The 9,092-nt window shown below is 44.6% G+C and overlaps 1 protein-coding gene across 1 annotated transcript in view; it reads left to right on the forward strand.

Annotated features, from left to right (window-relative positions):
* The first annotated feature begins 9 nt into the window (after nt 1-9).
* Nucleotides 10-9,092, forward strand: part of Ten1 (TEN1, CST complex subunit) — a 35,148-nt gene continuing 26,065 nt past the window's right edge. Inside the window, exon 1 of the mRNA XM_004630207.2 lies at nt 10-127. The gene's annotated coding sequence lies outside the window, so the exon portion shown is untranslated. The remainder of the gene's footprint in view (nt 128-9,092) is intronic.

Raw genomic sequence — 9,092 nt, forward strand, 5'->3', positions numbered from 1 at the left:
CGGCGCGTGACCGACCGCCGCCCGGGGCCACACGAAGCAGGAGGAGGAGGCGCCCACCGGGACCGCCCACCGGGCGGACGAATCCCCGGCCCCCGAACCCCACGCGCCCCCTCGCCAGGAACACCAGGTAAAAGGTCAAGAAATTCTCCGGAGAGGGAGGGGGAGTCTTTCGGTACCCCGCCTCTCCCGCGCCACGTGACCTCGCGGGGAGGAGGAGGAAAGAGAGCACCGAGGCCCGGGCGACGCCCTGAACTGGCTGGCTGGAGGGCTGGGAGGGGGAAGGACCGCGAGGCGGGGGCGGAACTGCGCCTGCGTCGTGGGGGGGGGAGTCGCCGGCCCGAGGCTTCCGGTCCACGCGCTAAACCCTCCCCGGAAGTGAGGGGGGGATGGAATTTCAGGGCCGAGGTCTGAGGGCTCAATGGGATTTGCGGAATTAGGAGCAAACGCCAAAGGGGGTTCCCAGAATCTTCCCCACACTGGAGAAAAAGGGACTGGGACGAAGGTCAATGGGAGTAGACCGACCATTACTTAGTGTTAAATTAATGGCGTCCTTTTCAGCCCAAGGCGAAGACTGCGCGGCTTGGCTGTGGGGTTGCGGGTGGGATTGCGGAGATTTTTCGGGTTTGTGGGGTGCGTTTTTTTCCGAGCCGTCTCCCCTGGAATCCAGACTTCTTTTCTCTGAACTGAAAGTTCTTAGACGTTTTGGAGTTAGACCTTTTTTTTTTTTTGTCTGTTTTTGCTATCGTCATCAAAGCAGTAACTACACACATTCCAAACAGTCCTAGTATAGGAAGGACACCAGGTTGGGTCTGTGAAGTCCTTGCGGCTGAAATAAAGAATTTAACCTTTTAAAAATAAGTTTGTGGGTTCGCTCACTTGTTGCGGAGGATTTTCAGGGCGCCTCAGATATGAGAAAGTTTATTAGAGGTGCAGTATACACTCGAGTGGAGTTGCTGGTGTAGGGCACATTTAAAGGGGTATCTTGAAGATAGATGACTCAGGGCCAAGGACAGACAGTAGCACAGTGCTAATCTGACAAGCGTAAGGTCGTGAGTTTGAGTACCATCACCTTCCCCCCAAAAAAACCGAAACCAAGATAGATGGTCTGAGAAATTTTTTCAAACCTACCTTCGAACCTACCGTTACCTGCGTCTAGATGCTCTTTTAAAAAAAAAAAAAATTTTTTTTTAGACTACTTGTCACTAAATATGGCATTTGTTGTTTATTTTATCTTTTTTTTTTTGCGGTACTGGGGATTGAACTCAGGACCTTGCACTTGCGCTTATTCTGCTGAGCTGTCTCCCCAGCCCTCTAAATGCTTTTGAAGTACAGAAAAGCTGTTGAGCAGTGCCAGCCGCTTCCTGAGCTAGAGGGAAAGGCAATTTGATTGGTCTAGTGCCATTATCAAAGGATATTTAGAATTTAACACTGTTTTATAAATAAGGAAGGGTAGTTTACAAGCTAGGATGGCCTCTACAAGCAAGGAACAAATGTTTCCCTTGAAGCTGCAGTTTTTCTTAAAAGTACAATATTAAAATCTCAACTCCCTTGTCTCCTTCCTCCCTACTTTTCATTTACTCCTATTTCGGGAGGACTTAGAATACAAAACAAGTTCCCCATCTTTAGAGGCAGCCACTTTTCACAAGTTATAGTTTGGTGTTGTTTTTTGGTGTTACTGGGGATTGAAGTCTGGGCCTTGGCTCATGCTAGACGAGCAGTCTACCACTGAGCTACATCCCCAGGTCTTATTTTTAGTTATCCTAAATATATAGATATAGATATATGCTATTTCTTCAATTATTTTACTTGTCTTTTGACTTCATACCATAACAAAGACTCGGCAGATTGCGTATCATCCTTTTCTTTACCTTTCTCTGGTTGGCCTTTGTAAATACCAACAGCATATCTAGTTCCCTTTTGCAATATCTGTACTGTGACGAGAGCAAAATATGTGAGGCATTTCCATTGGATACATTATTTAAGGGTGCTGAAAAGATACTCAAGGCTAATAATGTTTAAGTGCAGGTTTGTTTTTGTGGTGCTGAGTGAGTGGCACTCAATGCCACTTTATCACAGAGCTGTATCCTGAGCCTGCAGCATTCCCCCTCCCACCCCCCAATCGGGGATTGGACTCAGGCCCTTGAGCTTGCCAGGGAAGCACTTATTCCACTGAACCATCTCCCTGGCCCAGCCTGCAGCATCTTTAAAAGAGTGTAAAGCCCCACAAAATTTTAGTATGTAAGCTGTAGAAGTGAGTGCAATAATAAAATTTTATTTAATTTTGATTATTTAAAAAAATATAAGGGGCTGGGGAGATGGCTCAGTAGAATAAGCGCTTGCCAAGCGCTTGCCTGGTACGTGCAAGGGCTTGACTTCAATCACTGGTTTAAAAAAAAAAAAAAAAAAAATATATATATATATATATATATATAGTGTGTGTGTGTGTGTGTGTGTGTGTGTGGTGCTGGGAATCAAACTCGGGACCCTGTGCTTGCCAGGCAGGTGCTTATGCCTATGAGCTGTCTCCCTGGCCCCCCAAATTTTAAATAGAAACAAAATTATTATTATTATTATTATTTTTTTTAGCAAGACTGGGGATTGAACTCAGGCCCTTGCACTTGCCAGGGAAGTGCTTATTCCACTGAGCCATCTCCCTAGCCCCCCTAGAACAAAATTATTATTGATTGTTCTTTTGTCTCAGGCTTCCATATCTGGGCATGGAAGTCTTATTGAGGGTATTTTTAATGTCCTCAAGCAATAAAGCATTCTTTAATTGCTTTACTGTGGCTTTTATTCCTTCTGTCAAAAGCTGGCACTCCACACTTAATCTTAGTCAAAAGGCTGGGAAGCAGTGAAATAAAGGTAGCGCTCCATGCTGGGTGTGGTGATCCGCCTATAATCCCAGAGCTGTGGGAGGCTGCAGCAGAAAGATTGAAAATGCAAACCCAGCCTGGGCAATTTAGTAATTTATTGCATGGGGGAGGGGGGAATACAAAGGGCTGGAGGGCCGGTGAAATGAGTTGGATCCCTGGTTCTGCCAAAAAAAAAAAAAGCACCTGCTTAGGCAGATGCAGCGGTGGTGGCCGGGTTTGATACCTGTGTGCTGTGCTACCCCACCTCCAGGGCATGCTGAGATGTTGATTGAGATTGGGCCTGGTGGCTCACGCCTGTAATCCCAGCTCTTGGAAGGCTGAACACAGGCAGATCACTGTGAGTCCTATCTATGTAGTGAGACCCTGTAGACCCTGTAGTAAAAAAAAACAAAACAAACAAACAAACAAAAACCCAAAACAACAAACAAACAAAAACAAACAAAACCCAAAGGGCTGGGGTGATGGCTCAGCGCTAATGCCCTGGAGTCAGTCCCAGCACCATACACACATATACAAAGCAGCACTCCAAATATAGATGGCACAAGCTATTGATAAGATAAAGCTGAATTTATTGCTTGTTAGGCAAAGGGGAAAGACTACCTGGCAAAGCTTTGGCCATGTCTTGGGAATGGGGAGGTCAGAATTTATTGAGAATTGGAAGTTTGGTCTTTTGGCTCTGAATCTTGATTATGGGTAGATAAGAACCAGACCCAAGTTGTTGGCAACAGCAAGGCAAGGGAAGTCAAAGAATCTTAGGAGACAGACCAGTGTTGCTGTTCAAACCGTTCTGCTTGGATAGAACGGTGGATAGTCCAGAAGGAGTTAAGAAATGGTAATGGAGGTAGAATTCTGCGGCATCCATGTAGGCAAGGAAGTATGATTTCGTATCTGAAGGTCCAGGCTATATGTGAGGGCAGGTGCTTTGGCGTTCATGCTCCTCCATTTAATAACTTTAGCAGGATGTAGTGGCACACACCTATAATTTTAGCACTCAGGAGGCTGAGGCAGAAGGACTGCTGCAGGTCTGAGGCCAACCTCCACTACATAGTAAGGTTTTTTTTTTTTTTTTTTACATTGCAAGACCCTGTCTCAAAAATCTAAAATCTGATTACATGTTCTTTATGGCGGAACCAGGGATTGAACTCCAGGCCCTTGTGCTTGCCAGGCAAGTGCTTATTCTACTGAGCTATCTCCCCAGCCCCTCTACATAGTAAATTTAAGACTAGTCTGGATCACATAGAAAGACCCTTTCTCAAAAACATCAATAAATAAATGAAGGCCGAGGAGATAGCTCAGTAGAATAAGCGCTTGCCTGGCAAGTACAAGGGCGTGAGTTCAGTCCCCGGTTCTGCCTAAATAAATAAATAAATAAATATTCAAACACTGTTAGGAACAGAAAACATGGGAGAATGATGGAAGTCTTGCCCTCATGGAGCTGTCAATCTAGTGGACATCTTAGACTTTAAAGAAATCCAGTTAACTGACATTAGATTATTTAGTAAACTGCAATGAAGAAAATAAGTCAGCCAGGCATGGTGGTATGAACTTACAGACCCAGCACTTGGGAGGTTCAGGCAGGATTAAGAGTTTCAGGCAAGCAGGAGCTAGGTAAAGAGACCCTGTCTCAACCAAAGGTAAAGCCAAGTGTAGCACCAAGTGTAGCACTTACCTGTAATCTGTCTCATCTGGGAGGCTGAGACAGGAGGCTCACCATAAATTTGAGGTCAACCTGGCCTACATAGCCAGGCCCTGTCTCTAAATAAATAAATAAAATAATGAAATACAATAAGATATTAGCTTTGTGCAGTGGCAGTATCATGGTCAATGAGGTTTATCTGAGGTGCAGCTATTGCTAATTGAAATGAAATATTAATATGAGGGGATAGATGGGACAGGGAAGGTCTCACTGAGGAAGAAATATTTAAATAGAAAATGCAGCAGCCATGGTCCAAGAAAAGCTCACAGACGTGACCAAGACCTGAGGGACAGAGCAGAGCAAAACAAGGACAGAAAAGTGCACCAGTAGGACTGGGGAGATGGCTCAGTGGAATAATCACTTCCCTGGCAAGCACAAGGGCCTGAGTTCAATCCCCAGTTTCGCAAAAAAAAAAAAAAAAAAAAAAAAAAAACCAACAAAATAAAACCAAAGAAAAGTGCACCAGGTGTGGGCCCTGCGCAGCAGTACAGGCCAGGTCAAGATTTGTAATTCTAGAAGTTATGATAGGAAGATTTGCATGCATTTTCAGCAGGAAACTACATGGCCAGAGAGCTGTAACCCACGCGTACTCTACTGAGCTATCTTCCCCACACGGGAAGACAGAGGGGATGCGCGTGGGCTGCCCAAGTACTGCTTCCCTGGGTTCAACAGATTGGAAGGACCCCTCCACCCATGCTCCTCCGCATTGGTTTTAAGCACATTCTCTATCATTAATACTTTCAGTATATATTTTTGTTTTGTTTTGTTTTTTGAGGTGGGTGCTCCCTTCATTGCCTAGGCTAATCTTGAACGAGACTCAAGCAGTCGACCTGTCTCATCCTCCTAATTGTCAGAATTACAGGTGTATGCCACTGTGTCTGGCTCTTACTGGATTCTTACGTGTTTTTCTTACTGTCATCACGCCTGAAATTTTTTTTCATTTTTAATTAATTGATTTATTTTATGTATTTGGTTGTTGCAAGGTCTCATTACGCAGCTCGGACTCATGGTGATCCTTCTGCTTTCGGCCTCCCCAGCACTGGGATTATAGGCGTGTGCCGCTGTGCCCTGGACTCTGGCCTGGTCCGCTCAGCCTGCCCTGGGTATGTGCAGGGTCCCTGCACTTGCCTAAGCTCGCCTAAGCAGATGCTTTAGTCTGCTGAGCTATCTCTCTGCTCCCCCCACTTTTTTTTTTTAACACCTGAAAATATTAACAGAAGCTCCTTAACATCATCACAGGTCTAAGTACTAGCCAAGTTTCCTTGATTGTTTCATTAAAAATGAAGCCGTTTTAAACTAGGTTTCTGTACAGGAGCTCAGAAGACCAGGCTGCAGTTCATAATGGAGCCACCCGTGCTAATGCTTCAGGTCATCAAAGGGACATTAAATTGTTACCTGACCATCTAAGAAATCAGGAGAGTGAGCGGTAACAGCCAAATTGCCGAAAGAGACTAATCCACGTTCAGATGAAATTCTGTGCTTTAATCCCGTCATTTTTAGTGCATTTGTCTTTAAAAGCAGTAGTAAAGTTTACCAATAACTTGTTTTTTGAGACTGGGCGTGGTGGCACACACCTGTAATCCCAGAACTTGGGAGGCTAAAAACAGGAGAATCACATTGAGTCCGATCTACTAGTGAGACCCTGTAGACCCTGTATTAAATACATTTTTAAAAAAAATCTTGTTTTTTTCCTACTCTGTGTTTCCTCATCCCCACCTTCCATGAAAAATATCTTGAAAATGACCGATCACTTTTTACTCTTTGTTTCTGCCGTTTTCCAGCATGTTTGAGTCTATAAAACCAGCCTTGCCAGACATAGTGGCATTGGGGAGGGTGAGGCAGGAAGATTGGTGAAAATTTAAGGCCTGGACAATGTAGTGAGTTCAAGGGCACCCTGAACTGCATAGAAAAAGTCTGTCTAATAAAAAGGGAAAGGAAAGGCCGGGGAGATGGCTCAGTAGAATAAGCACTTCCCTGGCAAGCACAAGAGCCTGAGTTCAATCCTGGGTTCCGCAAACATAAATAAATAAAATAAAAGGGAAAGGAAAGGAAAAAGAAACCAGACTCTTCCACTCAGCTCAGGCCATGCTTCTTCTGTGTTAGGGAGTATGATGTTGCCTGATTCTAGAATCAAAACTAAAACCTACTGATACCTTTAAAGGAACTATTATCATTTTGGCCTGTGCCACTGTGGGTGTCGTGGATTTTTTTTTTTTTTTTAATGGTACTGGATTTTGAACTCAGAACCCTGCACTTGCCAGACAAGCGTTTATTCTACTGAGCCATCTCCCTGGCCCCAGTGTGGGTATCGTGATGATAGTGAGTGTGCTCAGCCTTTGACAGAAGAGTCCGAGTGAGCTGGCTTTCTACTGAGACGCATTTGCTGGTGTACACAGGAACAGCGGCATCTGAGGGAAGAATCAGTACACCTTTCACCTGGATTCACTAGTTAACATTTTGCCATAGTTGCTTATCTGGCTCCTCCTCAGCTCTGTTAACTTGGTTTCTCGCTTCTGGACCATTTGAGAAAACATTACACAAGACCTGCTCCTCTACTTGTAAAACCTTCAGTGTGTATTTCCTAAAAACAAGGAGCATTTATGGGACAACTACCATAAGGTAATTCAACATTGATACACATCATTATCTATGTCTTTTTTTTTTTTTAATTTTATTTATTTATGTGTGTGTGTGTGTGTGTGTGTGTGGCCAGCTCAGCCCACCAGGGGGCGGGGCTGGCTGGCATGTGGTGCTGGGGGATTGAACCGCGGTCCCTGTGCTTTGCTAAGCTTGTTCTAAGTAGGTGCTTTAGACCACTGAGCCATCTCACCAGCCCCTATCTATGTCTTTTTGGATTTTTTTATTTATGAAATTTATTTCTCATATAAATAATATATTTATTTCTCTGGGCAGACTTCATCTTATTGCACTAATAGCTCATCTGCAATACCAAGCTACAGGACAAGTCTTAGCAAGAGGCTTGTGCTCGTCAATGTAGCCCTTGTCTACCAAGCACTGTAGAAGAGAGGGGCGGGGAAAAGCCAGGGCCTGCTCAGTGGGTTCCCTCCTCACAGCTGGCTTCCTCCCGGGAAGGGGCACATGCGCAGCTTATATCTGGATTCAAGGAGGGGAAGGAGCTGAAGTCTGAGAAGCCCAGTGCACCACTGCAGCTTGGCCCCCTTTGTCGCTGAGGGAAGCAGGGACTCACCCTGCACTCATTTGTTTATCATTATTGTTATTACTGTTATTGGCGGAGCTGGGGATTGAACTCAGGTCCTTGTCCTTGCCAGGCAAGCACTTAGTCTACTGAGCTGTCTCCCCCGCCCTACCCTGTACTCATTTGTAATAAATCACTCTGGCTTAGCTGATGCTATTTTTTTTTTTTTTATTGTTTGTTTGCTTGTTTATTTGTTTTGAGACAGGGTCTCACTATATAGTTCAGGCTGTCTTGGAACTCATGGTGATCCTCCTGCCTTAGCCTCTTATCATGGTTTTTATAACTGTCCAGTAATCTCCTTTACCCCTCACCACAATTTTTTCTCCTAGTCTAAGATTCAGTCCAAGTTGTATTAGTTTTCTAGAGCTGTTGTAATAAAATGTCATAGTCAAGTGGCTTCAACAGCAGATAGTAGGGCTGGCGAGATAGTTCAGCAGACTAAGCGCCTGCTTAGGCAAGCACAGGGACCAGGTTCGATCCCTGGTACCACATGCTGTGCCAGCCCCACCTCTGAGTACGTTGAGCCTCGAGTCCAGGTGTGGTGACGCATTCCTGTGACCCCAGCACTGGGGAGGCTGAAAACAGGAGGATCACTGTGAGTTCGAGCTAGGTAGTGAGACCCTGCCCCCCCAACTCAAAACAAAACAACAACAACAAAAACCCAGCAGCTATTATCTCAGTTCTAGAAGCCAGATATTTGAGATCAAATGTCCTTCTGAGGCTGTGAGGGAAACCATGGCCCAGGCTCATTCTTAGCTTCTGGTGGTTTGTGGCTGGCTACTCCTTGGTGTTGTGTTTTATTTATTTTTATTAATTAATTAATTCATTCATTTTTTGAATACTAGGGATCAAACCCAGGACCCGTGCATACTAGATAGTACTCTACTATTTGCTCTTTTTTTTTTTTTTTTTTTTGCAGTACTGGGAATTGAACTCGGGACCTTGTGCTTGCCAGGCAGGCACTTATTCTACTGAGCTATCTCCCTGGCCTGGTAGCACTCTACTATTGACCTATGTCCCTGGGCCTTTAAAAATGTTATTTTGATATAGCTGCTTACTGATTTGCCCAGGCTGAGACCTCTATCAACATAAAATAAAAAGAGCTGGTGATATAGTTCAGTGCTAGAGTCCTTGTCTGGCATATATGAGGCCCTGGGTTCAATCCTCAGTACTGGAAATAAATGTGATGACATATTCTTATAGCTCAGCATATTATATATATGGCATTTCAGAGTGGCAGTAATTTTTTTTTTTTTTTTTTGGTACTGGGGATTAAACTCAGGACTTTACACTTAGCAGGGAGATG

The sequence above is a fragment of the Octodon degus genome, unplaced genomic scaffold (genome assembly GCF_000260255.1).
Source record: "Octodon degus isolate 3935 unplaced genomic scaffold, OctDeg1.0 scaffold00033, whole genome shotgun sequence".
Taxonomy (NCBI): Eukaryota; Metazoa; Chordata; class Mammalia; order Rodentia; family Octodontidae; genus Octodon; species Octodon degus.